The sequence below is a fragment of the Ambystoma mexicanum genome, unplaced genomic scaffold (assembly GCF_040938575.1).
Source record: "Ambystoma mexicanum isolate Mex_15411 unplaced genomic scaffold, UKY_AmexF1_1 Mex_scaf46, whole genome shotgun sequence".
Classification (NCBI taxonomy): domain Eukaryota; kingdom Metazoa; phylum Chordata; class Amphibia; order Caudata; family Ambystomatidae; genus Ambystoma; species Ambystoma mexicanum.
In genome coordinates this window covers 748,699-776,652 of record NW_027182462.1, presented here as the reverse complement: position 1 = coordinate 776,652, position 27,954 = coordinate 748,699, and the positions used below count along the sequence as shown (strand labels likewise).

At 43.4% G+C, this 27,954-nt stretch overlaps 30 non-coding genes across 30 annotated transcripts; 23 read left to right on the top strand and 7 right to left on the bottom strand.

Annotated features, from left to right (window-relative positions):
• Positions 1 to 246: 246 nt before the first annotated feature.
• Positions 247 to 341, bottom strand: TRNAI-UAU (transfer RNA isoleucine (anticodon UAU)). The gene is made up of 2 exons: positions 304 to 341; positions 247 to 282 (listed from the first exon to the last, which is right to left on the bottom strand). It is a non-coding gene; the product is annotated as a tRNA-Ile (tRNA).
• A 480-nt stretch (positions 342 to 821) lies between these two features.
• TRNAS-GCU (transfer RNA serine (anticodon GCU)) lies at positions 822 to 898 on the top strand. Its single transcript has one exon. It is a non-coding gene; the product is annotated as a tRNA-Ser (tRNA).
• Positions 899 to 1,363: 465 nt separating this feature from the next.
• On the top strand, positions 1,364 to 1,435 carry TRNAT-UGU (transfer RNA threonine (anticodon UGU)). The gene has a single exon. It is a non-coding gene; the product is annotated as a tRNA-Thr (tRNA).
• Positions 1,436 to 2,122: 687 nt separating this feature from the next.
• Positions 2,123 to 2,204, top strand: TRNAS-GCU (transfer RNA serine (anticodon GCU)). The gene has a single exon. It is a non-coding gene; the product is annotated as a tRNA-Ser (tRNA).
• Positions 2,205 to 2,750: 546 nt separating this feature from the next.
• Positions 2,751 to 2,822, top strand: TRNAT-CGU (transfer RNA threonine (anticodon CGU)). Its single transcript has one exon. It is a non-coding gene; the product is annotated as a tRNA-Thr (tRNA).
• A 1,488-nt stretch (positions 2,823 to 4,310) lies between these two features.
• Positions 4,311 to 4,405, bottom strand: TRNAI-UAU (transfer RNA isoleucine (anticodon UAU)). Its single transcript has 2 exons — positions 4,368 to 4,405; positions 4,311 to 4,346 (listed from the first exon to the last, which is right to left on the bottom strand). It is a non-coding gene; the product is annotated as a tRNA-Ile (tRNA).
• Positions 4,406 to 5,427: 1,022 nt separating this feature from the next.
• Positions 5,428 to 5,499, top strand: TRNAT-UGU (transfer RNA threonine (anticodon UGU)). Its single transcript has one exon. It is a non-coding gene; the product is annotated as a tRNA-Thr (tRNA).
• A 687-nt stretch (positions 5,500 to 6,186) lies between these two features.
• TRNAS-GCU (transfer RNA serine (anticodon GCU)) lies at positions 6,187 to 6,268 on the top strand. The gene has a single exon. It is a non-coding gene; the product is annotated as a tRNA-Ser (tRNA).
• A 546-nt stretch (positions 6,269 to 6,814) lies between these two features.
• Positions 6,815 to 6,886, top strand: TRNAT-CGU (transfer RNA threonine (anticodon CGU)). The gene has a single exon. It is a non-coding gene; the product is annotated as a tRNA-Thr (tRNA).
• Positions 6,887 to 8,374: 1,488 nt separating this feature from the next.
• TRNAI-UAU (transfer RNA isoleucine (anticodon UAU)) lies at positions 8,375 to 8,469 on the bottom strand. Its single transcript has 2 exons — positions 8,432 to 8,469; positions 8,375 to 8,410 (listed from the first exon to the last, which is right to left on the bottom strand). It is a non-coding gene; the product is annotated as a tRNA-Ile (tRNA).
• Positions 8,470 to 8,949: 480 nt separating this feature from the next.
• Positions 8,950 to 9,026, top strand: TRNAS-GCU (transfer RNA serine (anticodon GCU)). Its single transcript has one exon. It is a non-coding gene; the product is annotated as a tRNA-Ser (tRNA).
• A 465-nt stretch (positions 9,027 to 9,491) lies between these two features.
• TRNAT-UGU (transfer RNA threonine (anticodon UGU)) lies at positions 9,492 to 9,563 on the top strand. Its single transcript has one exon. It is a non-coding gene; the product is annotated as a tRNA-Thr (tRNA).
• A 687-nt stretch (positions 9,564 to 10,250) lies between these two features.
• Positions 10,251 to 10,332, top strand: TRNAS-GCU (transfer RNA serine (anticodon GCU)). Its single transcript has one exon. It is a non-coding gene; the product is annotated as a tRNA-Ser (tRNA).
• Positions 10,333 to 10,878: 546 nt separating this feature from the next.
• Positions 10,879 to 10,950, top strand: TRNAT-CGU (transfer RNA threonine (anticodon CGU)). The gene has a single exon. It is a non-coding gene; the product is annotated as a tRNA-Thr (tRNA).
• A 1,488-nt stretch (positions 10,951 to 12,438) lies between these two features.
• TRNAI-UAU (transfer RNA isoleucine (anticodon UAU)) lies at positions 12,439 to 12,533 on the bottom strand. Its single transcript has 2 exons — positions 12,496 to 12,533; positions 12,439 to 12,474 (listed from the first exon to the last, which is right to left on the bottom strand). It is a non-coding gene; the product is annotated as a tRNA-Ile (tRNA).
• Positions 12,534 to 13,555: 1,022 nt separating this feature from the next.
• On the top strand, positions 13,556 to 13,627 carry TRNAT-UGU (transfer RNA threonine (anticodon UGU)). The gene has a single exon. It is a non-coding gene; the product is annotated as a tRNA-Thr (tRNA).
• A 680-nt stretch (positions 13,628 to 14,307) lies between these two features.
• TRNAS-GCU (transfer RNA serine (anticodon GCU)) lies at positions 14,308 to 14,389 on the top strand. Its single transcript has one exon. It is a non-coding gene; the product is annotated as a tRNA-Ser (tRNA).
• A 546-nt stretch (positions 14,390 to 14,935) lies between these two features.
• Positions 14,936 to 15,007, top strand: TRNAT-CGU (transfer RNA threonine (anticodon CGU)). Its single transcript has one exon. It is a non-coding gene; the product is annotated as a tRNA-Thr (tRNA).
• A 1,488-nt stretch (positions 15,008 to 16,495) lies between these two features.
• Positions 16,496 to 16,590, bottom strand: TRNAI-UAU (transfer RNA isoleucine (anticodon UAU)). The gene is made up of 2 exons: positions 16,553 to 16,590; positions 16,496 to 16,531 (listed from the first exon to the last, which is right to left on the bottom strand). It is a non-coding gene; the product is annotated as a tRNA-Ile (tRNA).
• Positions 16,591 to 17,612: 1,022 nt separating this feature from the next.
• On the top strand, positions 17,613 to 17,684 carry TRNAT-UGU (transfer RNA threonine (anticodon UGU)). The gene has a single exon. It is a non-coding gene; the product is annotated as a tRNA-Thr (tRNA).
• A 687-nt stretch (positions 17,685 to 18,371) lies between these two features.
• Positions 18,372 to 18,453, top strand: TRNAS-GCU (transfer RNA serine (anticodon GCU)). The gene has a single exon. It is a non-coding gene; the product is annotated as a tRNA-Ser (tRNA).
• Positions 18,454 to 18,999: 546 nt separating this feature from the next.
• TRNAT-CGU (transfer RNA threonine (anticodon CGU)) lies at positions 19,000 to 19,071 on the top strand. Its single transcript has one exon. It is a non-coding gene; the product is annotated as a tRNA-Thr (tRNA).
• Positions 19,072 to 20,559: 1,488 nt separating this feature from the next.
• TRNAI-UAU (transfer RNA isoleucine (anticodon UAU)) lies at positions 20,560 to 20,654 on the bottom strand. Its single transcript has 2 exons — positions 20,617 to 20,654; positions 20,560 to 20,595 (listed from the first exon to the last, which is right to left on the bottom strand). It is a non-coding gene; the product is annotated as a tRNA-Ile (tRNA).
• Positions 20,655 to 21,676: 1,022 nt separating this feature from the next.
• On the top strand, positions 21,677 to 21,748 carry TRNAT-UGU (transfer RNA threonine (anticodon UGU)). The gene has a single exon. It is a non-coding gene; the product is annotated as a tRNA-Thr (tRNA).
• Positions 21,749 to 22,435: 687 nt separating this feature from the next.
• On the top strand, positions 22,436 to 22,517 carry TRNAS-GCU (transfer RNA serine (anticodon GCU)). The gene has a single exon. It is a non-coding gene; the product is annotated as a tRNA-Ser (tRNA).
• A 546-nt stretch (positions 22,518 to 23,063) lies between these two features.
• On the top strand, positions 23,064 to 23,135 carry TRNAT-CGU (transfer RNA threonine (anticodon CGU)). The gene has a single exon. It is a non-coding gene; the product is annotated as a tRNA-Thr (tRNA).
• A 1,477-nt stretch (positions 23,136 to 24,612) lies between these two features.
• On the bottom strand, positions 24,613 to 24,707 carry TRNAI-UAU (transfer RNA isoleucine (anticodon UAU)). Its single transcript has 2 exons — positions 24,670 to 24,707; positions 24,613 to 24,648 (listed from the first exon to the last, which is right to left on the bottom strand). It is a non-coding gene; the product is annotated as a tRNA-Ile (tRNA).
• Positions 24,708 to 25,729: 1,022 nt separating this feature from the next.
• On the top strand, positions 25,730 to 25,801 carry TRNAT-UGU (transfer RNA threonine (anticodon UGU)). The gene has a single exon. It is a non-coding gene; the product is annotated as a tRNA-Thr (tRNA).
• A 687-nt stretch (positions 25,802 to 26,488) lies between these two features.
• TRNAS-GCU (transfer RNA serine (anticodon GCU)) lies at positions 26,489 to 26,570 on the top strand. The gene has a single exon. It is a non-coding gene; the product is annotated as a tRNA-Ser (tRNA).
• A 546-nt stretch (positions 26,571 to 27,116) lies between these two features.
• Positions 27,117 to 27,188, top strand: TRNAT-CGU (transfer RNA threonine (anticodon CGU)). The gene has a single exon. It is a non-coding gene; the product is annotated as a tRNA-Thr (tRNA).
• The last annotated feature ends 766 nt before the right edge of the window (positions 27,189 to 27,954 follow it).

Below are 27,954 nucleotides of genomic sequence, written 5' to 3'. Positions count from 1 at the left end.
GGAGTATAATAACAGTTGACATTTTTTATTTTCTGTTCTATTTTCAAAAACCCTCCGTAGCTGTATTTAAAGCGCAAACACCCCATAAATAACTTGCAATGAGTATTCCATGTCTAAAAGGCAGAGGAGCTGTCATACAACATTAACTGACAATCAAGGAAACCTTGAGGTGAACCAAAAAATGTCCAGAACATTTATTGGTTCAATAATTCAGTTTTGAGGTGAATTAGTAAAAAGTTCCAAAGTTGCTCCAGGTGAGGCTTGAACTCACAACCTCGGCATTGCTCACTGCATGTACTGCTGTATAAGTACCGCGCGCTAACCGATTGCGCCACTGGAGCTGCTGTGTTTTGGTTTTCAACATGAAACTACACCCACAAACACACACACAAGTGTACAAAAGCACCCACAAGCTCTGGCATTGTCTTTTTAGCTGACACCAAATTATGGGTGCCTTGTAGTGCCCATATTGTGCCACTGGAGCTTACCTTTTAGCCTGATATACACTTTGCCACTGATGTTCAGCCAATGGTGCAGTCAAATGTCCCTTCTACATTTTTGTCATGCTGCAGGCAGTGCCACTGGAGCCAGCATGATGCTCTTCCTCATATTCAACACGTGTCAATTGAAACACCTCCCAATGTCATCTTGGCGATGCCTATAAACACCCCAGGACTTTGATGAATTTTTCTCAACAGCAAGTGAGGCAGTTTTCCTGCAAACGGCTGGATGTACCTCAACAAGGAACGCATTGTGGTTCTATTTTGAAGATGTTTGTGTTATTACCTGTAAAGACTTGAATGCCTAACATAATCCCTGTAGACGAGGTGGCCGAGTGGTTAAGGCGATGGACTGCTAATCTACTGTACACGCGTGGTTTCGAATCCCACCTTTGTCGATTTTAACTTTTGAAATCTTTTTTAAACATCTGCATTGCTCTAAGCACCATTGCCATTGGCTTTCAAAGAACATACAGACAAAAGTGAAAATATGCATGTTAGTTGATTAAGAAGGACACAAACAAGGTTGTCGTGTTACTGGCAGGAATGCAATCTGCTGTGCTTGACTACCCTTTGAGCCAGAATCCGGATAGAAATTTAAAAAAGCAAAGGTAATATCCATATTGTCTCTCTGCTGCCATGTACATGTTTTTTTCAACTTTCACGCATCACATCTCCTCATTAGTCACCCTAAAATTGCACGGAATACGCACAAATTAGCTGCTCCTCAAAAAATCGGCCAGAAAAAAACAGGTCAAATCACAATCATATACATACATTCTCACACACCCTTCAAATATGTCTACCCAGTAAACATCATGTTGTGTGCTCGTTGTGTTGCTGTTATGCGTCGTAACCTGAGGGGCTCTGTAGCTCAGTGGCAGAGCACTGGTCTTGTAAACCAGGGGTCGTGAGTTCGATCCTCATCAGGGCCTCCAAATGGTAATTTTCTTGAACATTGTTGAATAGGAACTGATATTGCACATTGTACCTGTGCAACCTTTTACCAATGGATTCGGGCCTATAACAAAGCCACAAGCGCAAGGTGTCTGAATAGTCTGTGGGGAAGGTCGGCTTTCTGGACCTAATTTCTTCAAGAAAAAGACCTTGATAATCTTGTGATGACAGATGCAGATTATCACGGTGAAGCCCTTACTCTATTGAACAGTACAGCGGTTCTGGGTTGCACGCCTTTCTCTATTTTCAGGGACGTTGATGTGGCAAAATTTAATTGGAAAAGGGTTATTGCCATCACTCACTATTTAAATTCAATGACATCACAGGAAGCAGCAGCATCTGAACTTTGATCTTGGCTGGAAACGTTGAATGATGCCAAACACTGGGAAACTGGAGCTTGCGTTATGCTGGTTTTACTACTAATGGTGTGCCATACGGAAGCTCAAGCACCTTCCTCTGGATTAGTGTTGTGAACCCTCCAGGAGCTCTTGTTATATTTTTCTGAACTTCAACTTGATGTGTTTATCTATCAATGGCCGGGTAAGGAAGAACGAGTCAACGATCTTGTTTCTACTATGACAAACATGATCTATTTTTCACTGACTTTGCACCACCATTGTTTTATCTCTTCTTTAAGCATGGGACTCGAGCACCGTTCCCAAACAGACGAGGTGGCCGAGTGGTTAAGGCGATGGACTGCTAATCCATTGTGCTCTGCACGCGTGGGTTCGAATCCCACCTTCGTCGTATTTTTTCTTTATAGTCTGCATTTAAACATAGACCAAAGTCTTTCAACCTCCCTGTGAAAGACAGGAATGAGTACAGATATGGAAATAGAGATGTAAAAATAAGTTCATTGGTGCAGGCGGAGAATGAAATTAGTCAAAGACTTTCCTCGTAGGTTTCCATTCTTTACTATTATAGGAGCCAAAATCAGCGCAGTTAGTAAACTCCCAAGCTTACATCCCAAATTCTTTTTTCTTTTAGTTGTCTGCCTTTTACATGTTCCTTTTGCCATCATTCTGACCTGCTATCTAAACTCATGAACCTGTTCCACATCCTACTCAATACATACATACCCGTAAAAGTACATACTCAAACGCATACCGACAATGTATCACCAACATAAGCACACACGCTTTCGCAAATCAGATGTATGATGACGTACTGAACACATGCAGAGATATACAGCCATTTTTACACAACCAGAAATTCATATACCTGGAGATCTACCTAGGTAAAACCCATGGTTTCTTTGCACTTTCTGTTGTTGGCTGTGAGCAAGCAGCAGGTGGCCTTGTAGCTCAGTGGCAGAGCACTGGTCTCGTAAACCAGGGGTCATGAGTTCAAACCTCATCAGGGCCTCGGGCGGATTATTTTCAAAAAGCACGGGGAAGAGAAGCCAGAGTTGCACCATCTACAGAGAACCTTTTATGACGGGATGCATCCTCATAATTGAAGTCTTCCACAGAAGGAGTGAAATAGAGTTCGAGAGGAAGGCCTAATGTTTTCAGGCAAAGGCTGACAAAAACCTTGCAATGTCGCATGTAGCTGCTTTGGTGAAAAGACTGTTCAAGTTCACAATGCAACGGAGGGGTGTTCCCCATCTCCATACAATCATCTCTTTGATAATGTAAACGTGCCAGGCGTGTTGAAAGACAAAGACAGACACAACCGCACATACCAGTTGAAGAAAGACAGCCAGCAAACACATTTGTATAGAGGTAAGCAAGCCTCAATTAGAGATGTGAGTCCCTCCGTTTCTGCGGGAGTCCACAAGTTTAATAAAAAATGAACACATATCTTTCATGTTCTAATGATTACCAATCTTTCTGATTAGCTCTGCATAGCTCCAATGGCTATGTGTGTGTGTGTGTGTGTATGTGCCCGTGTGTGTAGGGGAAGGGGTCGGTAGATGTGTTCACGCAGAGCAAGTTGCATACATCGCCAACAGCCATTCTCTCCTGCTCCTGTGCATCCAGTTCGGAAGCGAACCCACCCAATTGTTCTATATGTCTGCTACCCTGACCGCATTCACACATCATTGGCTATTAGTATGCAGCTTGTGGGCGCTGTCAATGGGATATAAGCACCATTCCCCATGTCTGCAATAGCTAGACCAGATTCTGAGGTATGATGAGCAGGGGTCCAGGCACTTCGCCTGACGAACGCCGGGCTTAGCCCTGCCGGGCCTAGCCCTGAGGGGCCTAACTGGGCATGGCCCTGTGTAAGGTAGGGTGAGCAGGGGACCACTTGCAACTAACCTTCGGCACCAATCAGGCATGGAGAGGTCTGTGCAAATGCCCAGCCCTTTAGCAATCTCGATCTGCAAAACCTTCAACTCCTAATTCTCATGGCTCCCAGAAGCCCTAGCCCATATGCAAATGAGGCGAGTTCCTATCAGCATCCTTGTTCTGCTTGATTTTATCAAAGTGACTGCCTGATTAGTGAAAGGGTATTTATTCTCAGAGGTTTGCTTCAAAGGCGATAATGCAGTAAATAGACAACATTATTCTTTGTAAGTTGATATTGTCTCCTGGATCCTACTCCAGTAACCCTTTTTCTACCTTTACAAATGTCTTCCGTAAGTGGTGCTCAGCAGAAAATGGAGTATAATAACAGTTGACATTTTTTATTTTCTGTTCTATTTTCAAAAACCCTCCGTAGCTGTATTTAAAGCGCAAACACCCCATAAATAACTTGCAATGAGTATTCCATGTCTAAAAGGCAGAGGAGCTGTCATACAACATTAACTGACAATCAAGGAAACCTTGAGGTGAACCAAAAAATGTCCAGAACATTTATTGGTTCAATAATTCAGTTTTGAGGTGAATTAGTAAAAAGTTCCAAAGTTGCTCCAGGTGAGGCTTGAACTCACAACCTCGGCATTGCTCACTGCATGTACTGCTGTATAAGTACCGCGCGCTAACCGATTGCGCCACTGGAGCTGCTGTGTTTTGGTTTTCGACATGAAACTACACCCACAAACACACACACAAGTGTACAAAAGCACCCACAAGCTCTGGCATTGTCTTTTTAGCTGACACCAAATTATGGGTGCCTTGTAGTGCCCATATTGTGCCACTGGAGCTTACCTTTTAGCCTGATATACACTTTGCCACTGATGTTCAGCCAATGGTGCAGTCAAATGTCCCTTCTACATTTTTGTCATGCTGCAGGCAGTGCCACTGGAGCCAGCATGATGCTCTTCCTCATATTCAACACGTGTCAATTGAAACACCTCCCAATGTCATCTTGGCGATGCCTATAAACACCCCAGGACTTTGATGAATTTTTCTCAACAGCAAGTGAGGCAGTTTTCCTGCAAACGGCTGGATGTACCTCAACAAGCAGCGCATTGTGGTTCTATTTTGAAGATGTTTGTGTTATTACCTGTAAAGACTTGAATGCCTAACATAATCCCTGTAGACGAGGTGGCCGAGTGGTTAAGGCGATGGACTGCTAATCTGCTGTACACGCGTGGTTTCGAATCCCACCTTTGTCGATTTTAACTTTTGAAATCTTTTTTAAACATCTGCATTGCTCTAAGCACCATTGCCATTGGCTTTCAAAGAACATACAGACAAAAGTGAAAATATGCATGTTAGTTGATTAAGAAGGACACAAACAAGGTTGTCGTGTTACTGGCAGGAATGCAATCTGCTGTGCTTGACTACCCTTTGAGCCAGAATCCGGATAGAAATTTAAAAAAGCAAAGGTAATATCCATATTGTCTCTCTGCTGCCATGTACATGTTTTTTTCAACTTTCACGCATCACATCTCCTCATTAGTCACCCTAAAATTGCACGGAATACGCACAAATTAGCTGCTCCTCAAAAAATCGGCCAGAAAAAAACAGGTCAAATCACAATCATATACATACATTCTCACACACCCTTCAAATATGTCTACCCAGTAAACATCATGTTGTGTGCTCGTTGTGTTGCTGTTATGCGTCGTAACCTGAGGGGCTCTGTAGCTCAGTGGCAGAGCACTGGTCTTGTAAACCAGGGGTCGTGAGTTCGATCCTCATCAGGGCCTCCAAATGGTAATTTTCTTGAACATTGTTGAATAGGAACTGATATTGCACATTGTACCTGTGCAACCTTTTACCAATGGATTCGGGCCTATAACAAAGCCACAAGCGCAAGGTGTCTGAATAGTCTGTGGGGAAGGTCGGCTTTCTGGACCTAATTTCTTCAAGAAAAAGACCTTGATAATTTTGTGATGACAGATGCAGATGATCACGGTGAAGCCCTTACTCTATTGAACAGTACAGCGGTTCTGGGTTGCACGCCTTTCTCTATTTTCAGGGACGTTGATGTGGCAAAATTTAATTGGAAAAGGGTTATTGCCATCACTCACTATTTAAATTCAATGACATCACAGGAAGCAGCAGCATCTGAACTTTGATCTTGGCTGGAAACGTTGAATGATGCCAAACACTGGGAAACTGGAGCTTGCGTTATGCTGGTTTTACTACTAATGGTGTGCCATACGGAAGCTCAAGCACCTTCCTCTGGATTAGTGTTGTGAACCCTCCAGGAGCTCTTGTTATATTTTTCTGAACTTCAACTTGATGTGTTTATCTATCAATGGCCGGGTAAGGAAGAACGAGTCAACGATCTTGTTTCTATTATGACAAACATGATCTATTTTTCACTGACTTTGCACCACCATTGTTTTATCTCTTCTTTAAGCATGGGATTCGAGCACCGTTCCCAAACAGACGAGGTGGCCGAGTGGTTAAGGCGATGGACTGCTAATCCATTGTGCTCTGCACGCGTGGGTTCGAATCCCACCTTCGTCGTATTTTTTCTTTATAGTCTGCATTTAAACATAGACCAAAGTCTTTCAACCTCCCTGTGAAAGACAGGAATGAGTACAGATATGGAAATAGAGATGTAAAAATAAGTTCATTGGTGCAGTCGGAGAATGAAATTAGTCAAAGACTTTCCTCGTAGGTTTCCATTCTTTACTATTATAGGAGCCAAAATCAGCGCAGTTAGTAAACTCCCAAGCTTACATCCCAAATTCTTTTTTCTTTTAGTTGTCTGCCTTTTACATGTTCCTTTTGCCATCATTCTGACCTGCTATCTAAACTCATGAACCTGTTCAGCATCCTACTCAATACATACATACCCGTAAAAGTACATACTCAAACGCATACCGACAATGTATCACCAACATAAGCACACACGCTTTCGCAAATCAGATGTATGATGACGTACTGAACACATGCAGAGATATACAGCCATTTTTACACAACCAGAAATTCATATACCTGGAGATCTACCTAGGTAAAAACCATGGTTTCTTTGCACTTTCTGTTGTTGGCTGTGAGCAAGCAGCAGGTGGCCTTGTAGCTCAGTGGCAGAGCACTGGTCTCGTAAACCAGGGGTCATGAGTTCAAACCTCATCAGGGCCTCGGGCGGATTATTTTCAAAAAGCACGGGGAAGAGAAGCCAGAGTTGCACCATCTACAGAGAACCTTTTATGACGGGATGCATCCTCATAATTGAAGTCTTCCACAGAAGGAGTGAAATAGAGTTCGAGAGGAAGGCCTAATGTTTTCAGGCAAAGACTGACAAAAACCTTGCAATGTCGCATGTAGCTGCTTTGGTGAAAAGACTGTTCAAGTTCACAATGCAACGGAGGGGTGTTCCCCATCTCCATACAATCATCTCTTTGATAATGTAAACGTGCCAGGCGTGTTGAAAGACAAAGACAGACACAACCGCACATACCAGTTGAAGAAAGACAGCCAGCAAACACATTTGTATAGAGGTAAGCAAGCCTCAATTAGAGATGTGAGTCCCTCCGTTTCTGCGGGAGTCCACAAGTTTAATAAAAAATGAACACATATCTTTCATGTTCTAATGATTACCAATCTTTCTGATTAGCTCTGCATAGCTCCAATGGCTATGTGTGTGTGTGTGTGTGTATGTGCCCGTGTGTGTAGGGGAAGGGGTCGGTAGATGTGTTCACGCAGAGCAAGTTGCATACATCGCCAACAGCCATTCTCTCCTGCTCCTGTGCATCCAGTTCGGAAGCGAACCCACCCAATTGTTCTATATGTCTGCTACCCTGACCGCATTCACACATCATTGGCTATTAGTATGCAGCTTGTGGGCGCTGTCAATGGGATATAAGCACCATTCCCCATGTCTGCAATAGCTAGACCAGATTCTGAGGTATGATGAGCAGGGGTCCAGGCATTTCGCCTGACAAACGCCGGGCTTAGCCCTGCCGGGCCTAGCCCTGAGGGGCCTAACTGGGCATGGCCCTGTGTAAGGTAGGGTGAGCAGGGGACCACTTGCAACTAACCTTCGGCACCAATCAGGCATGGAGAGGTCTGTGCAAATGCCCAGCCCTTTAGCAATCTCGATCTGCAAAACCTTCAACTCCTAATTCTCATGGCTCCCAGAAGCCCTAGCCCATATGCAAATGAGGCGAGTTCCTATCAGCATCCTTGTTCTGCTTGATTTTATCAAAGTGACTGCCTGATTAGTGAAAGGGTATTTATTCTCAGAGGTTTGCTTCAAAGGCGATAATGCAGTAAATAGACAACATTATTCTTTGTAAGTTGATATTGTCTCCTGGATCCTACTCCAGTAACCCTTTTTCTACCTTTACAAATGTCTTCCGTAAGTGGTGCTCAGCAGAAAATGGAGTATAATAACAGTTGACATTTTTTATTTTCTGTTCTATTTTCAAAAACCCTCCGTAGCTGTATTTAAAGCGCAAACACCCCATAAATAACTTGCAATGAGTATTCCATGTCTAAAAGGCAGAGGAGCTGTCATACAACATTAACTGACAATCAAGGAAACCTTGAGGTGAACCAAAAAATGTCCAGAACATTTATTGGTTCAATAATTCAGTTTTGAGGTGAATTAGTAAAAAGTTCCAAAGTTGCTCCAGGTGAGGCTTGAACTCACAACCTCGGCATTGCTCACTGCATGTACTGCTGTATAAGTACCGCGCGCTAACCGATTGCGCCACTGGAGCTGCTGTGTTTCGGTTTTCAACATGAAACTACACCCACAAACACACACACAAGTGTACAAAAGCACCCACAAGCTCTGGCATTGTCTTTTTAGCTGACACCAAATTATGGGTGCCTTGTAGTGCCCATATTGTGCCACTGGAGCTTACCTTTTAGCCTGATATACACTTTGCCACTGATGTTCAGCCAATGGTGCAGTCAAATGTCCCTTCTACATTTTTGTCATGCTGCAGGCAGTGCCACTGGAGCCAGCATGATGCTCTTCCTCATATTCAACACGTGTCAATTGAAACACCTCCCAATGTCATCTTGGCGATGCCTATAAACACCCCAGGACTTTGATGAATTTTTCTCAACAGCAAGTGAGGCAGTTTTCCTGCAAACGGCTGGATGTACCTCAACAAGGAACGCATTGTGGTTCTATTTTGAAGATGTTTGTGTTATTACCTGTAAAGACTTGAATGCCTAACATAATCCCTGTAGACGAGGTGGCCGAGTGGTTAAGGCGATGGACTGCTAATCTACTGTACACGCGTGGTTTCGAATCCCACCTTTGTCGATTTTAACTTTTGAAATCTTTTTTAAACATCTGCATTGCTCTAAGCACCATTGCCATTGGCTTTCAAAGAACATACAGACAAAAGTGAAAATATGCATGTTAGTTGATTAAGAAGGACACAAACAAGGTTGTCGTGTTACTGGCAGGAATGCAATCTGCTGTGCTTGACTACCCTTTGAGCCAGAATCCGGATAGAAATTTAAAAAAGCAAAGGTAATATCCATATTGTCTCTCTGCTGCCATGTACATGTTTTTTTCAACTTTCACGCATCACATCTCCTCATTAGTCACCCTAAAATTGCACGGAATACGCACAAATTAGCTGCTCCTCAAAAAATCGGCCAGAAAAAAACAGGTCAAATCACAATCATATACATACATTCTCACACACCCTTCAAATATGTCTACCCAGTAAACATCATGTTGTGTGCTCGTTGTGTTGCTGTTATGCGTCGTAACCTGAGGGGCTCTGTAGCTCAGTGGCAGAGCACTGGTCTTGTAAACCAGGGGTCGTGAGTTCGATCCTCATCAGGGCCTCCAAATGGTAATTTTCTTGAACATTGTTGAATAGGAACTGATATTGCACATTGTACCTGTGCAACCTTTTACCAATGGATTCGGGCCTATAACAAAGCCACAAGCGCAAGGTGTCTGAATAGTCTGTGGGGAAGGTCGGCTTTCTGGACCTAATTTCTTCAAGAAAAAGACCTTGATAATCTTGTGATGACAGATGCAGATTATCACGGTGAAGCCCTTACTCTATTGAACAGTACAGCGGTTCTGGGTTGCACGCCTTTCTCTATTTTCAGGGACGTTGATGTGGCAAAATTTAATTGGAAAAGGGTTATTGCCATCACTCACTATTTAAATTCAATGACATCACAGGAAGCAGCAGCATCTGAACTTTGATCTTGGCTGGAAACGTTGAATGATGCCAAACACTGGGAAACTGGAGCTTGCGTTATGCTGGTTTTACTACTAATGGTGTGCCATACGGAAGCTCAAGCACCTTCCTCTGGATTAGTGTTGTGAACCCTCCAGGAGCTCTTGTTATATTTTTCTGAACTTCAACTTGATGTGTTTATCTATCAATGGCCGGGTAAGGAAGAACGAGTCAACGATCTTGTTTCTACTATGACAAACATGATCTATTTTTCACTGACTTTGCACCACCATTGTTTTATCTCTTCTTTAAGCATGGGACTCGAGCACCGTTCCCAAACAGACGAGGTGGCCGAGTGGTTAAGGCGATGGACTGCTAATCCATTGTGCTCTGCACGCGTGGGTTCGAATCCCACCTTCGTCGTATTTTTTCTTTATAGTCTGCATTTAAACATAGACCAAAGTCTTTCAACCTCCCTGTGAAAGACAGGAATGAGTACAGATATGGAAATAGAGATGTAAAAATAAGTTCATTGGTGCAGGCGGAGAATGAAATTAGTCAAAGACTTTCCTCGTAGGTTTCCATTCTTTACTATTATAGGAGCCAAAATCAGCGCAGTTAGTAAACTCCCAAGCTTACATCCCAAATTCTTTTTTCTTTTAGTTGTCTGCCTTTTACATGTTCCTTTTGCCATCATTCTGACCTGCTATCTAAACTCATGAACCTGTTCAGCATCCTACTCAATACATACATACCCGTAAAAGTACATACTCAAACGCATACCGACAATGTATCACCAACATAAGCACACACGCTTTCGCAAATCAGATGTATGATGACGTACTGAACACATGCAGAGATATACAGCCATTTTTACACAACCAGAAATTCATATACCTGGAGATCTACCTAGGTAAAACCCATGGTTTCTTTGCACTTTCTGTTGTTGGCTGTGAGCAAGCAGCAGGTGGCCTTGTAGCTCAGTGGCAGAGCACTGGTCTCGTAAACCAGGGGTCATGAGTTCAAACCTCATCAGGGCCTCGGGCGGATTATTTTCAAAAAGCACGGGGAAGAGAAGCCAGAGTTGCACCATCTACAGAGAACCTTTTATGACGGGATGCATCCTCATAATTGAAGTCTTCCACAGAAGGAGTGAAATAGAGTTCGAGAGGAAGGCCTAATGTTTTCAGGCAAAGGCTGACAAAAACCTTGCAATGTCGCATGTAGCTGCTTTGGTGAAAAGACTGTTCAAGTTCACAATGCAACGGAGGGGTGTTCCCCATCTCCATACAATCATCTCTTTGATAATGTAAACGTGCCAGGCGTGTTGAAAGACAAAGACAGACACAACCGCACATACCAGTTGAAGAAAGACAGCCAGCAAACACATTTGTATAGAGGTAAGCAAGCCTCAATTAGAGATGTGAGTCCCTCCGTTTCTGCGGGAGTCCACAAGTTTAATAAAAAATGAACACATATCTTTCATGTTCTAATGATTACCAATCTTTCTGATTAGCTCTGCATAGCTCCAATGGCTATGTGTGTGTGTGTGTGTGTATGTGCCCGTGTGTGTAGGGGAAGGGGTCGGTAGATGTGTTCACGCAGAGCAAGTTGCATACATCGCCAACAGCCATTCTCTCCTGCTCCTGTGCATCCAGTTCGGAAGCGAACCCACCCAATTGTTCTATATGTCTGCTACCCTGACCGCATTCACACATCATTGGCTATTAGTATGCAGCTTGTGGGCGCTGTCAATGGGATATAAGCACCATTCCCCATGTCTGCAATAGCTAGACCAGATTCTGAGGTATGATGAGCAGGGGTCCAGGCACTTCGCCTGACGAACGCCGGGCTTAGCCCTGCCGGGCCTAGCCCTGAGGGGCCTAACTGGGCATGGCCCTGTGTAAGGTAGGGTGAGCAGGGGACCACTTGCAACTAACCTTCGGCACCAATCAGGCATGGAGAGGTCTGTGCAAATGCCCAGCCCTTTAGCAATCTCGATCTGCAAAACCTTCAACTCCTAATTCTCATGGCTCCCAGAAGCCCTAGCCCATATGCAAATGAGGCGAGTTCCTATCAGCATCCTTGTTCTGCTTGATTTTATCAAAGTGACTGCCTGATTAGTGAAAGGGTATTTATTCTCAGAGGTTTGCTTCAAAGGCGATAATGCAGTAAATAGACAACATTATTCTTTGTAAGTTGATATTGTCTCCTGGATCCTACTCCAGTAACCCTTTTTCTACCTTTACAAATGTCTTCCGTAAGTGGTGCTCAGCAGAAAATGGAGTATAATAACAGTTGACATTTTTTATTTTCTGTTCTATTTTCAAAAACCCTCCGTAGCTGTATTTAAAGCGCAAACACCCCATAAATAACTTGCAATGAGTATTCCATGTCTAAAAGGCAGAGGAGCTGTCATACAACATTAACTGACAATCAAGGAAACCTTGAGGTGAACCAAAAAATGTCCAGAACATTTATTGGTTCAATAATTCAGTTTTGAGGTGAATTAGTAAAAAGTTCCAAAGTTGCTCCAGGTGAGGCTTGAACTCACAACCTCGGCATTGCTCACTGCATGTACTGCTGTATAAGTACCGCGCGCTAACCGATTGCGCCACTGGAGCTGCTGTGTTTTGGTTTTCGACATGAAACTACACCCACAAACACACACACAAGTGTACAAAAGCACCCACAAGCTCTGGCATTGTCTTTTTAGCTGACACCAAATTATGGGTGCCTTGTAGTGCCCATATTGTGCCACTGGAGCTTACCTTTTAGCCTGATATACACTTTGCCACTGATGTTCAGCCAATGGTGCAGTCAAATGTCCCTTCTACATTTTTGTCATGCTGCAGGCAGTGCCACTGGAGCCAGCATGATGCTCTTCCTCATATTCAACACGTGTCAATTGAAACACCTCCCAATGTCATCTTGGCGATGCCTATAAACACCCCAGGACTTTGATGAATTTTTCTCAACAGCAAGTGAGGCAGTTTTCCTGCAAACGGCTGGATGTACCTCAACAAGCAGCGCATTGTGGTTCTATTTTGAAGATGTTTGTGTTATTACCTGTAAAGACTTGAATGCCTAACATAATCCCTGTAGACGAGGTGGCCGAGTGGTTAAGGCGATGGACTGCTAATCTGCTGTACACGCGTGGTTTCGAATCCCACCTTTGTCGATTTTAACTTTTGAAATCTTTTTTAAACATCTGCATTGCTCTAAGCACCATTGCCATTGGCTTTCAAAGAACATACAGACAAAAGTGAAAATATGCATGTTAGTTGATTAAGAAGGACACAAACAAGGTTGTCGTGTTACTGGCAGGAATGCAATCTGCTGTGCTTGACTACCCTTTGAGCCAGAATCCGGATAGAAATTTAAAAAAGCAAAGGTAATATCCATATTGTCTCTCTGCTGCCATGTACATGTTTTTTTCAACTTTCACGCATCACATCTCCTCATTAGTCACCCTAAAATTGCACGGAATACGCACAAATTAGCTGCTCCTCAAAAAATCGGCCAGAAAAAAACAGGTCAAATCACAATCATATACATACATTCTCACACACCCTTCAAATATGTCTACCCAGTAAACATCATGTTGTGTGCTCGTTGTGTTGCTGTTATGCGTCGTAACCTGAGGGGCTCTGTAGCTCAGTGGCAGAGCACTGGTCTTGTAAACCAGGGGTCGTGAGTTCGATCCTCATCAGGGCCTCCAAATGGTAATTTTCTTGAACATTGTTGAATAGGAACTGATATTGTACCTGTGCAACCTTTTACCAATGGATTCGGGCCTATAACAAAGCCACAAGCGCAAGGTGTCTGAATAGTCTGTGGGGAAGGTCGGCTTTCTGGACCTAATTTCTTCAAGAAAAAGACCTTGATAATTTTGTGATGACAGATGCAGATGATCACGGTGAAGCCCTTACTCTATTGAACAGTACAGCGGTTCTGGGTTGCACGCCTTTCTCTATTTTCAGGGACGTTGATGTGGCAAAATTTAATTGGAAAAGGGTTATTGCCATCACTCACTATTTAAATTCAATGACATCACAGGAAGCAGCAGCATCTGAACTTTGATCTTGGCTGGAAACGTTGAATGATGCCAAACACTGGGAAACTGGAGCTTGCGTTATGCTGGTTTTACTACTAATGGTGTGCCATACGGAAGCTCAAGCACCTTCCTCTGGATTAGTGTTGTGAACCCTCCAGGAGCTCTAGTTATATTTTTCTGAACTTCAACTTGATGTGTTTATCTATCAATGGCCGGGTAAGGAAGAACGAGTCAACGATCTTGTTTCTATTATGACAAACATGATCTATTTTTCACTGACTTTGCACCACCATTGTTTTATCTCTTCTTTAAGCATGGGATTCGAGCACCGTTCCCAAACAGACGAGGTGGCCGAGTGGTTAAGGCGATGGACTGCTAATCCATTGTGCTCTGCACGCGTGGGTTCGAATCCCACCTTCGTCGTATTTTTTCTTTATAGTCTGCATTTAAACATAGACCAAAGTCTTTCAACCTCCCTGTGAAAGACAGGAATGAGTACAGATATGGAAATAGAGATGTAAAAATAAGTTCATTGGTGCAGGCGGAGAATGAAATTAGTCAAAGACTTTCCTCGTAGGTTTCCATTCTTTACTATTATAGGAGCCAAAATCAGCGCAGTTAGTAAACTCCCAAGCTTACATCCCAAATTCTTTTTTCTTTTAGTTGTCTGCCTTTTACATGTTCCTTTTGCCATCATTCTGACCTGCTATCTAAACTCATGAACCTGTTCAGCATCCTACTCAATACATACATACCCGTAAAAGTACATACTCAAACGCATACCGACAATGTATCACCAACATAAGCACACACGCTTTCGCAAATCAGATGTATGATGACGTACTGAACACATGCAGAGATATACAGCCATTTTTACACAACCAGAAATTCATATACCTGGAGATCTACCTAGGTAAAAACCATGGTTTCTTTGCACTTTCTGTTGTTGGCTGTGAGCAAGCAGCAGGTGGCCTTGTAGCTCAGTGGCAGAGCACTGGTCTCGTAAACCAGGGGTCATGAGTTCAAACCTCATCAGGGCCTCGGGCGGATTATTTTCAAAAAGCACGGGGAAGAGAAGCCAGAGTTGCACCATCTACAGAGAACCTTTTATGACGGGATGCATCCTCATAATTGAAGTCTTCCACAGAAGGAGTGAAATAGAGTTCGAGAGGAAGGCCTAATGTTTTCAGGCAAAGACTGACAAAAACCTTGCAATGTCGCATGTAGCTGCTTTGGTGAAAAGACTGTTCAAGTTCACAATGCAACGGAGGGGTGTTCCCCATCTCCATACAATCATCTCTTTGATAATGTAAACGTGCCAGGCGTGTTGAAAGACAAAGACAGACACAACCGCACATACCAGTTGAAGAAAGACAGCCAGCAAACACATTTGTATAGAGGTAAGCAAGCCTCAATTAGAGATGTGAGTCCCTCCGTTTCTGCGGGAGTCCACAAGTTTAATAAAAAATGAACACATATCTTTCATGTTCTAATGATTACCAATCTTTCTGATTAGCTCTGCATAGCTCCAATGGCTATGTGTGTGCGTGTGTGTGTATGTGCCCGTGTGTGTAGGGGAAGGGGTCGGTAGATGTGTTCACGCAGAGCAAGTTGCATACATCGCCAACAGCCATTCTCTCCTGCTCCTGTGCATCCAGTTCGGAAGCGAACCCACCCAATTGTTCTATATGTCTGCTACCCTGACCGCATTCACACATCATTGGCTATTAGTATGCAGCTTGTGGGCGCTGTCAATGGGATATAAGCACCATTCCCCATGTCTGCAATAGCTAGACCAGATTCTGAGGTATGATGAGCAGGGGTCCAGGCACTTCGCCTGACGAACGCCGGGCTTAGCCCTGCCGGGCCTAGCCCTGAGGGGCCTAACTGGGCATGGCCCTGTGTAAGGTAGGGTGAGCAGGGGACCACTTGCAACTAACCTTCGGCACCAATCAGGCATGGAGAGGTCTGTGCAAATGCCCAGCCCTTTAGCAATCTCGATCTGCAAAACCTTCAACTCCTAATTCTCATGGCTCCCAGAAGCCCTAGCCCATATGCAAATGAGGCGAGTTCCTATCAGCATCCTTGTTCTGCTTGATTTTATCAAAGTGACTGCCTGATTAGTGAAAGGGTATTTATTCTCAGAGGTTTGCTTCAAAGGCGATAATGCAGTAAATAGACAACATTATTCTTTGTAAGTTGATATTGTCTCCTGGATCCTACTCCAGTAACCCTTTTTCTACCTTTACAAATGTCTTCCGTAAGTGGTGCTCAGCAGAAAATGGAGTATAATAACAGTTGACATTTTTTATTTTCTGTTCTATTTTCAAAAACCCTCCGTAGCTGTATTTAAAGCGCAAACACCCCATAAATAACTTGCAATGAGTATTCCATGTCTAAAAGGCAGAGGAGCTGTCATACAACATTAACTGACAATCAAGGAAACCTTGAGGTGAACCAAAAAATGTCCAGAACATTTATTGGTTCAATAATTCAGTTTTGAGGTGAATTAGTAAAAAGTTCCAAAGTTGCTCCAGGTGAGGCTTGAACTCACAACCTCGGCATTGCTCACTGCATGTACTGCTGTATAAGTACCGCGCGCTAACCGATTGCGCCACTGGAGCTGCTGTGTTTTGGTTTTCGACATGAAACTACACCCACAAACACACACACAAGTGTACAAAAGCACCCACAAGCTCTGGCATTGTCTTTTTAGCTGACACCAAATTATGGGTGCCTTGTAGTGCCCATATTGTGCCACTGGAGCTTACCTTTTAGCCTGATATACACTTTGCCACTGATGTTCAGCCAATGGTGCAGTCAAATGTCCCTTCTACATTTTTGTCATGCTGCAGGCAGTGCCACTGGAGCCAGCATGATGCTCTTCCTCATATTCAACACGTGTCAATTGAAACACCTCCCAATGTCATCTTGGCGATGCCTATAAACACCCCAGGACTTTGATGAATTTTTCTCAACAGCAAGTGAGGCAGTTTTCCTGCAAACGGCTGGATGTACCTCAACAAGCAGCGCATTGTGGTTCTATTTTGAAGATGTTTGTGTTATTACCTGTAAAGACTTGAATGCCTAACATAATCCCTGTAGACGAGGTGGCCGAGTGGTTAAGGCGATGGACTGCTAATCTGCTGTACACGCGTGGTTTCGAATCCCACCTTTGTCGATTTTAACTTTTGAAATCTTTTTTAAACATCTGCATTGCTCTAAGCACCATTGCCATTGGCTTTCAAAGAACATACAGACAAAAGTGAAAATATGCATGTTAGTTGATTAAGAAGGACACAAACAAGGTTGTCGTGTTACTGGCAGGAATGCAATCTGCTGTGCTTGACTACCCTTTGAGCCAGAATCCGGATAGAAATTTAAAAAAGCAAAGGTAATATCCATATTGTCTCTCTGCTGCCATGTACATGTTTTTTTCAACTTTCACGCATCACATCTCCTCATTAGTCACCCTAAAATTGCACGGAATACGCACAAATTAGCTGCTCCTCAAAAAATCGGCCAGAAAAAAACAGGTCAAATCACAATCATATACATACATTCTCACACACCCTTCAAATATGTCTACCCAGTAAACATCATGTTGTGTGCTCGTTGTGTTGCTGTTATGCGTCGTAACCTGAGGGGCTCTGTAGCTCAGTGGCAGAGCACTGGTCTTGTAAACCAGGGGTCGTGAGTTCGATCCTCATCAGGGCCTCCAAATGGTAATTTTCTTGAACATTGTTGAATAGGAACTGATATTGCACATTGTACCTGTGCAACCTTTTACCAATGGATTCGGGCCTATAACAAAGCCACAAGCGCAAGGTGTCTGAATAGTCTGTGGGGAAGGTCGGCTTTCTGGACCTAATTTCTTCAAGAAAAAGACCTTGATAATTTTGTGATGACAGATGCAGATGATCACGGTGAAGCCCTTACTCTATTGAACAGTACAGCGGTTCTGGGTTGCACGCCTTTCTCTATTTTCAGGGACGTTGATGTGGCAAAATTTAATTGGAAAAGGGTTATTGCCATCACTCACTATTTAAATTCAATGACATCACAGGAAGCAGCAGCATCTGAACTTTGATCTTGGCTGGAAACGTTGAATGATGCCAAACACTGGGAAACTGGAGCTTGCGTTATGCTGGTTTTACTACTAATGGTGTGCCATACGGAAGCTCAAGCACCTTCCTCTGGATTAGTGTTGTGAACCCTCCAGGAGCTCTTGTTATATTTTTCTGAACTTCAACTTGATGTGTTTATCTATCAATGGCCGGGTAAGGAAGAACGAGTCAACGATCTTGTTTCTATTATGACAAACATGATCTATTTTTCACTGACTTTGCACCACCATTGTTTTATCTCTTCTTTAAGCATGGGATTCGAGCACCGTTCCCAAACAGACGAGGTGGCCGAGTGGTTAAGGCGATGGACTGCTAATCCATTGTGCTCTGCACGCGTGGGTTCGAATCCCACCTTTGTCGTATTTTTTCTTTATAGTCTGCATTTAAACATAGACCAAAGTCTTTCAACCTCCCTGTGAAAGACAGGAATGAGTACAGATATGGAAATAGAGATGTAAAAATAAGTTCATTGGTGCAGGCGGAGAATGAAATTAGTCAAAGACTTTCCTCGTAGGTTTCCATTCTTTACTATTATAGGAGCCAAAATCAGCGCAGTTAGTAAACTCCCAAGCTTACATCCCAAATTCTTTTTTCTTTTAGTTGTCTGCCTTTTACATGTTCCTTTTGCCATCATTCTGACCTGCTATCTAAACTCATGAACCTGTTCAGCATCCTACTCAATACATACATACCCGTAAAAGTACATACTCAAACGCATACCGACAATGTATCACCAACATAAGCACACACGCTTTCGCAAATCAGATGTATGATGACGTACTGAACACATGCAGAGATATACAGCCATTTTTACACAACCAGAAATTCATATACCTGGAGATCTACCTAGGTAAAAACCATGGTTTCTTTGCACTTTCTGTTGTTGGCTGTGAGCAAGCAGCAGGTGGCCTTGTAGCTCAGTGGCAGAGCACTGGTCTCGTAAACCAGGGGTCATGAGTTCAAACCTCATCAGGGCCTCGGGCGGATTATTTTCAAAAAGCACGGGGAAGAGAAGCCAGAGTTGCACCATCTACAGAGAACCTTTTATGACGGGATGCATCCTCATAATTGAAGTCTTCCACAGAAGGAGTGAAATAGAGTTCGAGAGGAAGGCCTAATGTTTTCAGGCAAAGACTGACAAAAACCTTGCAATGTCGCATGTAGCTGCTTTGGTGAAAAGACTGTTCAAGTTCACAATGCAACGGAGGGGTGTTCCCCATCTCCATACAATCATCTCTTTGATAATGTAAACGTGCCAGGCGTGTTGAAAGACAAAGACAGACACAACCGCACATACCAGTTGAAGAAAGACAGCCAGCAAACACATTTGTATAGAGGTAAGCAAGCCTCAATTAGAGATGTGAGTCCCTCCGTTTCTGCGGGAGTCCACAAGTTTAATAAAAAATGAACACATATCTTTCATGTTCTAATGATTACCAATCTTTCTGATTAGCTCTGCATAGCTCCAATGGCTATGTGTGTGTGTGTGTGTGTATGTGCCCGTGTGTGTAGGGGAAGGGGTCGGTAGATGTGTTCACGCAGAGCAAGTTGCATACATCGCCAACAGCCATTCTCTCCTGCTCCTGTGCATCCAGTTCGGAAGCGAACCCACCCAATTGTTCTATATGTCTGCTACCCTGACCGCATTCACACATCATTGGCTATTAGTATGCAGCTTGTGGGCGCTGTCAATGGGATATAAGCACCATTCCCCATGTCTGCAATAGCTAGACCAGATTCTGAGGTATGATGAGCAGGGGTCCAGGCATTTCGCCTGACAAACGCCGGGCTTAGCCCTGCCGGGCCTAGCCCTGAGGGGCCTAACTGGGCATGGCCCTGTGTAAGGTAGGGTGAGCAGGGGACCACTTGCAACTAACCTTCGGCACCAATCAGGCATGGAGAGGTCTGTGCAAATGCCCAGCCCTTTAGCAATCTCGATCTGCAAAACCTTCAACTCCTAATTCTCATGGCTCCCAGAAGCCCTAGCCCATATGCAAATGAGGCGAGTTCCTATCAGCATCCTTGTTCTGCTTGATTTTATCAAAGTGACTGCCTGATTAGTGAAAGGGTATTTATTCTCAGAGGTTTGCTTCAAAGGCGATAATGCAGTAAATAGACAACATTATTCTTTGTAAGTTGATATTGTCTCCTGGATCCTACTCCAGTAACCCTTTTTCTACCTTTACAAATGTCTTCCGTAAGTGGTGCTCAGCAGAAAATGGAGTATAATAACAGTTGACATTTTTTATTTTCTGTTCTATTTTCAAAAACCCTCCGTAGCTGTATTTAAAGCGCAAACACCCCATAAATAACTTGCAATGAGTATTCCATGTCTAAAAGGCAGAGGAGCTGTCATACAACATTAACTGACAATCAAGGAAACCTTGAGGTGAACCAAAAAATGTCCAGAACATTTATTGGTTCAATAATTCAGTTTTGAGGTGAATTAGTAAAAAGTTCCAAAGTTGCTCCAGGTGAGGCTTGAACTCACAACCTCGGCATTGCTCACTGCATGTACTGCTGTATAAGTACCGCGCGCTAACCGATTGCGCCACTGGAGCTGCTGTGTTTTGGTTTTCGACATGAAACTACACCCACAAACACACACACAAGTGTACAAAAGCACCCACAAGCTCTGGCATTGTCTTTTTAGCTGACACCAAATTATGGGTGCCTTGTAGTGCCCATATTGTGCCACTGGAGCTTACCTTTTAGCCTGATATACACTTTGCCACTGATGTTCAGCCAATGGTGCAGTCAAATGTCCCTTCTACATTTTTGTCATGCTGCAGGCAGTGCCACTGGAGCCAGCATGATGCTCTTCCTCATATTCAACACGTGTCAATTGAAACACCTCCCAATGTCATCTTGGCGATGCCTATAAACACCCCAGGACTTTGATGAATTTTTCTCAACAGCAAGTGAGGCAGTTTTCCTGCAAACGGCTGGATGTACCTCAACAAGGAACGCATTGTGGTTCTATTTTGAAGATGTTTGTGTTATTACCTGTAAAGACTTGAATGCCTAACATAATCCCTGTAGACGAGGTGGCCGAGTGGTTAAGGCGATGGACTGCTAATCTACTGTACACGTGTGGTTTCGAATCCCACCTTTGTCGATTTTAACTTTTGAAATCTTTTTTAAACATCTGCATTGCTCTAAGCACCATTGCCATTGGCTTTCAAAGAACATACAGACAAAAGTGAAAATATGCATGTTAGTTGATTAAGAAGGACACAAACAAGGTTGTCGTGTTACTGGCAGGAATGCAATCTGCTGTGCTTGACTACCCTTTGAGCCAGAATCCGGATAGAAATTTAAAAAAGCAAAGGTAATATCCATATTGTCTCTCTGCTGCCATGTACATGTTTTTTTCAACTTTCACGCATCACATCTCCTCATTAGTCACCCTAAAATTGCACGGAATACGCACAAATTAGCTGCTCCTCAAAAAATCGGCCAGAAAAAAACAGGTCAAATCACAATCATATACATACATTCTCACACACCCTTCAAATATGTCTACCCAGTAAACATCATGTTGTGTGCTCGTTGTGTTGCTGTTATGCGTTGTAACCTGAGGGGCTCTGTAGCTCAGTGGCAGAGCACTGGTCTTGTAAACCAGGGGTCGTGAGTTCGATCCTCATCAGGGCCTCCAAATGGTAATTTTCTTGAACATTGTTGAATAGGAACTGATATTGCACATTGTACCTGTGCAACCTTTTACCAATGGATTCGGGCCTATAACAAAGCCACAAGCGCAAGGTGTCTGAATAGTCTGTGGGGAAGGTCGGCTTTCTGGACCTAATTTCTTCAAGAAAAAGACCTTGATAATCTTGTGATGACAGATGCAGATGATCACGGTGAAGCCCTTACTCTATTGAACAGTACAGCGGTTCTGGGTTGCACGCCTTTCTCTATTTTCAGGGACGTTGATGTGGCAAAATTTAATTGGAAAAGGGTTATTGCCATCACTCACTATTTAAATTCAATGACATCACAGGAAGCAGCAGCATCTGAACTTTGATCTTGGCTGGAAACGTTGAATGATGCCAAACACTGGGAAACTGGAGCTTGCGTTATGCTGGTTTTACTACTAATGGTGTGCCATACGGAAGCTCAAGCACCTTCCTCTGGATTAGTGTTGTGAACCCTCCAGGAGCTCTTGTTATATTTTTCTGAACTTCAACTTGATGTGTTTATCTATCAATGGCCGGGTAAGGAAGAACGAGTCAACGATCTTGTTTCTACTATGACAAACATGATCTATTTTTCACTGACTTTGCACCACCATTGTTTTATCTCTTCTTTAAGCATGGGACTCGAGCACCGTTCCCAAACAGACGAGGTGGCCGAGTGGTTAAGGCGATGGACTGCTAATCCATTGTGCTCTGCACGCGTGGGTTCGAATCCCACCTTCGTCGTATTTTTTCTTTATAGTCTGCATTTAAACATAGACCAAAGTCTTTCAACCTCCCTGTGAAAGACAGGAATGAGTACAGATATGGAAATAGAGATGTAAAAATAAGTTCATTGGTGCAGGCGGAGAATGAAATTAGTCAAAGACTTTCCTCGTAGGTTTCCATTCTTTACTATTATAGGAGCCAAAATCAGCGCAGTTAGTAAACTCCCAAGCTTACATCCCAAATTCTTTTTTCTTTTAGTTGTCTGCCTTTTACATGTTCCTTTTGCCATCATTCTGACCTGCTATCTAAACTCATGAACCTGTTCAGCATCCTACTCAATACATACATACCCGTAAAAGTACATACTCAAACGCATACCGACAATGTATCACCAACATAAGCACACACGCTTTCGCAAATCAGATGTATGATGACGTACTGAACACATGCAGAGATATACAGCCATTTTTACACAACCAGAAATTCATATACCTGGAGATCTACCTAGGTAAAACCCATGGTTTCTTTGCACTTTCTGTTGTTGGCTGTGAGCAAGCAGCAGGTGGCCTTGTAGCTCAGTGGCAGAGCACTGGTCTCGTAAACCAGGGGTCATGAGTTCAAACCTCATCAGGGCCTCGGGCGGATTATTTTCAAAAAGCACGGGGAAGAGAAGCCAGAATTGCACCATCTACAGAGAACCTTTTATGACGGGATGCATCCTCATAATTGAAGTCTTCCACAGAAGGAGTGAAATAGAGTTCGAGAGGAAGGCCTAATGTTTTCAGGCAAAGACTGACAAAAACCTTGCAATGTCGCATGTAGCTGCTTTGGTGAAAAGACTGTTCAAGTTCACAATGCAACGGAGGGGTGTTCCCCATCTCCATACAATCATCTCTTTGATAATGTAAACGTGCCAGGCGTGTTGAAAGACAAAGACAGACACAACCGCACATACCAGTTGAAGAAAGACAGCCAGCAAACACATTTGTATAGAGGTAAGCAAGCCTCAATTAGAGATGTGAGTCCCTCCGTTTCTGCGGGAGTCCACAAGTTTAATAAAAAATGAACACATATCTTTCATGTTCTAATGATTACCAATCTTTCTGATAGCTCCAATGGCTATGTGTGTGTGTGTGTGTGTATGTGCCCGTGTGTGTAGGGGAAGGGGTCGGTAGATGTGTTCACGCAGAGCAAGTTGCATACATCGCCAACAGCCATTCTCTCCTGCTCCTGTGCATCCAGTTCGGAAGCGAACCCACCCAATTGTTCTATATGTCTGCTACCCTGACCGCATTCACACATCATTGGCTATTAGTATGCAGCTTGTGGGCGCTGTCAATGGGATATAAGCACCATTCCCCATGTCTGCAATAGCTAGACCAGATTCTGAGGTATGATGAGCAGGGGTCCAGGCACTTCGCCTGACGAACGCCGGGCTTAGCCCTGCCGGGCCTAGCCCTGAGGGGCCTAACTGGGCATGGCCCTGTGTAAGGTAGGGTGAGCAGGGGACCACTTGCAACTAACCTTCGGCACCAATCAGGCATGGAGAGGTCTGTGCAAATGCCCAGCCCTTTAGCAATCTCGATCTGCAAAACCTTCAACTCCTAATTCTCATGGCTCCCAGAAGCCCTAGCCCATATGCAAATGAGGCGAGTTCCTATCAGCATCCTTGTTCTGCTTGATTTTATCAAAGTGACTGCCTGATTAGTGAAAGGGTATTTATTCTCAGAGGTTTGCTTCAAAGGCGATAATGCAGTAAATAGACAACATTATTCTTTGTAAATTGATATTGTCTCCTGGATCCTACTCCAGTAACCCTTTTTCTACCTTTACAAATGTCTTCCGTAAGTGGTGCTCAGCAGAAAATGGAGTATAATAACAGTTGACATTTTTTATTTTCTGTTCTATTTTCAAAAACCCTCCGTAGCTGTATTTAAAGCGCAAACACCCCATAAATAACTTGCAATGAGTATTCCATGTCTAAAAGGCAGAGGAGCTGTCATACAACATTAACTGACAATCAAGGAAACCTTGAGGTGAACCAAAAAATGTCCAGAACATTTATTGGTTCAATAATTCAGTTTTGAGGTGAATTAGTAAAAAGTTCCAAAGTTGCTCCAGGTGAGGCTTGAACTCACAACCTCGGCATTGCTCACTGCATGTACTGCTGTATAAGTACCGCGCGCTAACCGATTGCGCCACTGGAGCTGCTGTGTTTTGGTTTTCGACATGAAACTACACCCACAAACACACACACAAGTGTACAAAAGCACCCACAAGCTCTGGCATTGTCTTTTTAGCTGACACCAAATTATGGGTGCCTTGTAGTGCCCATATTGTGCCACTGGAGCTTACCTTTTAGCCTGATATACACTTTGCCACTGATGTTCAGCCAATGGTGCAGTCAAATGTCCCTTCTACATTTTTGTCATGCTGCAGGCAGTGCCACTGGAGCCAGCATGATGCTCTTCCTCATATTCAACACGTGTCAATTGAAACACCTCCCAATGTCATCTTGGCGATGCCTATAAACACCCCAGGACTTTGATGAATTTTTCTCAACAGCAAGTGAGGCAGTTTTCCTGCAAACGGCTGGATGTACCTCAACAAGGAACGCATTGTGGTTCTATTTTGAAGATGTTTGTGTTATTACCTGTAAAGACTTGAATGCCTAACATAATCCCTGTAGACGAGGTGGCCGAGTGGTTAAGGCGATGGACTGCTAATCTGCTGTACACGCGTGGTTTCGAATCCCACCTTTGTCGATTTTAACTTTTGAAATCTTTTTTAAACATCTGCATTGCTCTAAGCACCATTGCCATTGGCTTTCAAAGAACATACAGACAAAAGTGAAAATATGCATGTTAGTTGATTAAGAAGGACACAAACAAGGTTGTCGTGTTACTGGCAGGAATGCAATCTGCTGTGCTTGACTACCCTTTGAGCCAGAATCCGGATAGAAATTTAAAAAAGCAAAGGTAATATCCATATTGTCTCTCTGCTGCCATGTACATGTTTTTTTCAACTTTCACGCATCACATCTCCTCATTAGTCACCCTAAAATTGCACGGAATACGCACAAATTAGCTGCTCCTCAAAAAATCGGCCAGAAAAAAACAGGTCAAATCACAATCATATACATACATTCTCACACACCCTTCAAATATGTCTACCCAGTAAACATCATGTTGTGTGCTCGTTGTGTTGCTGTTATGCGTCGTAACCTGAGGGGCTCTGTAGCTCAGTGGCAGAGCACTGGTCTTGTAAACCAGGGGTCGTGAGTTCGATCCTCATCAGGGCCTCCAAATGGTAATTTTCTTGAACATTGTTGAATAGGAACTGATATTGCACATTGTACCTGTGCAACCTTTTACCAATGGATTCGGGCCTATAACAAAGCCACAAGCGCAAGGTGTCTGAATAGTCTGTGGGGAAGGTCGGCTTTCTGGACCTAATTTCTTCAAGAAAAAGACCTTGATAATTTTGTGATGACAGATGCAGATGATCACGGTGAAGCCCTTACTCTATTGAACAGTACAGCGGTTCTGGGTTGCACGCCTTTCTCTATTTTCAGGGACGTTGATGTGGCAAAATTTAATTGGAAAAGGGTTATTGCCATCACTCACTATTTAAATTCAATGACATCACAGGAAGCAGCAGCATCTGAACTTTGATCTTGGCTGGAAACGTTGAATGATGCCAAACACTGGGAAACTGGAGCTTGCGTTATGCTGGTTTTACTACTAATGGTGTGCCATACGGAAGCTCAAGCACCTTCCTCTGGATTAGTGTTGTGAACCCTCCAGGAGCTCTTGTTATATTTTTCTGAACTTCAACTTGATGTGTTTATCTATCAATGGCCGGGTAAGGAAGAACGAGTCAACGATCTTGTTTCTATTATGACAAACATGATCTATTTTTCACTGACTTTGCACCACCATTGTTTTATCTCTTCTTTAAGCATGGGATTCGAGCACCGTTCCCAAACAGACGAGGTGGCCGAGTGGTTAAGGCGATGGACTGCTAATCCATTGTGCTCTGCACGCGTGGGTTCGAATCCCACCTTCGTCGTATTTTTTCTTTATAGTCTGCATTTAAACATAGACCAAAGTCTTTCAACCTCCCTGTGAAAGACAGGAATGAGTACAGATATGGAAATAGAGATGTAAAAATAAGTTCATTGGTGCAGGCGGAGAATGAAATTAGTCAAAGACTTTCCTCGTAGGTTTCCATTCTTTACTATTATAGGAGCCAAAATCAGCGCAGTTAGTAAACTCCCAAGCTTACATCCCAAATTCTTTTTTCTTTTAGTTGTCTGCCTTTTACATGTTCCTTTTGCCATCATTCTGACCTGCTATCTAAACTCATGAACCTGTTCAGCATCCTACTCAATACATACATACCCGTAAAAGTACATACTCAAACGCATACCGACAATGTATCACCAACATAAGCACACACGCTTTCGCAAATCAGATGTATGATGACGTACTGAACACATGCAGAGATATACAGCCATTTTTACACAACCAGAAATTCATATACCTGGAGATCTACCTAGGTAAAAACCATGGTTTCTTTGCACTTTCTGTTGTTGGCTGTGAGCAAGCAGCAGGTGGCCTTGTAGCTCAGTGGCAGAGCACTGGTCTCGTAAACCAGGGGTCATGAGTTCAAACCTCATCAGGGCCTCGGGCGGATTATTTTCAAAAAGCACGGGGAAGAGAAGCCAGAGTTGCACCATCTACAGAGAACCTTTTATGACGGGATGCATCCTCATAATTGAAGTCTTCCACAGAAGGAGTGAAATAGAGTTCGAGAGGAAGGCCTAATGTTTTCAGGCAAAGACTGACAAAAACCTTGCAATGTCGCATGTAGCTGCTTTGGTGAAAAGACTGTTCAAGTTCACAATGCAACGGAGGGGTGTTCCCCATCTCCATACAATCATCTCTTTGATAATGTAAACGTGCCAGGCGTGTTGAAAGACAAAGACAGACACAACCGCACATACCAGTTGAAGAAAGACAGCCAGCAAACACATTTGTATAGAGGTAAGCAAGCCTCAATTAGAGATGTGAGTCCCTCCGTTTCTGCGGGAGTCCACAAGTTTAATAAAAAATGAACACATATCTTTCATGTTCTAATGATTACCAATCTTTCTGATTAGCTCTGCATAGCTCCAATGGCTATGTGTGTGTGTGTGTGTGTATGTGCCCGTGTGTGTAGGGGAAGGGGTCGGTAGATGTGTTCACGCAGAGCAAGTTGCATACATCGCCAACAGCCATTCTCTCCTGCTCCTGTGCATCCAGTTCGGAAGCGAACCCACCCAATTGTTCTATATGTCTGCTACCCTGACCGCATTCACACATCATTGGCTATTAGTATGCAGCTTGTGGGCGCTGTCAATGGGATATAAGCACCATTCCCCATGTCTGCAATAGCTAGACCAGATTCTGAG